Source organism: Sinocyclocheilus grahami, unplaced genomic scaffold, assembly GCF_001515645.1.
Source record: "Sinocyclocheilus grahami isolate Dianchi unplaced genomic scaffold, SAMN03320097.WGS_v1.1 scaffold625.1, whole genome shotgun sequence".
Taxonomy (NCBI): Eukaryota; Metazoa; Chordata; class Actinopteri; order Cypriniformes; family Cyprinidae; genus Sinocyclocheilus; species Sinocyclocheilus grahami.
Window position 1 is genome coordinate 474,427 of NW_015505804.1, and position 448 is coordinate 474,874.

Here is a 448-nt window from a genome sequence, read left to right on the forward strand (position 1 = left end):
GTTTGAGAAATGGCAGTCCTTTCCTTCGAGGCTCTATCTCCAACAGCACACTGTCCCCCAGCTCCTTTAAGGATAGGCCATCCACCACGGGGTTCTGCTGACCCAGATGCATTTTTTGCACCTGACAGCAAATGCACAAAACCTCCAATTAACAGTGTGCAAATTATTCATTGACTTTAATGAGGGTCAAATTGATGAAAAGCTCTATGAAAACTTGAATGGCATAATTTCTTGAGGTTCATATTGCTCAACCCAAGTTGCCTTTTTTTTTTGCATGCAATTAGTCGAATATTAACTTACACAGAACACTATGCATTTGAATCACTTTATTAAATATGTTTGATATCATTTAAAAGTAGCATTAACTTGAGCAAAAACGACAGTAAATACATGTATAATGTTCCAAAAGATTTCTATTTCAAATAATTGCTGTTCTTTTGAACTTTCT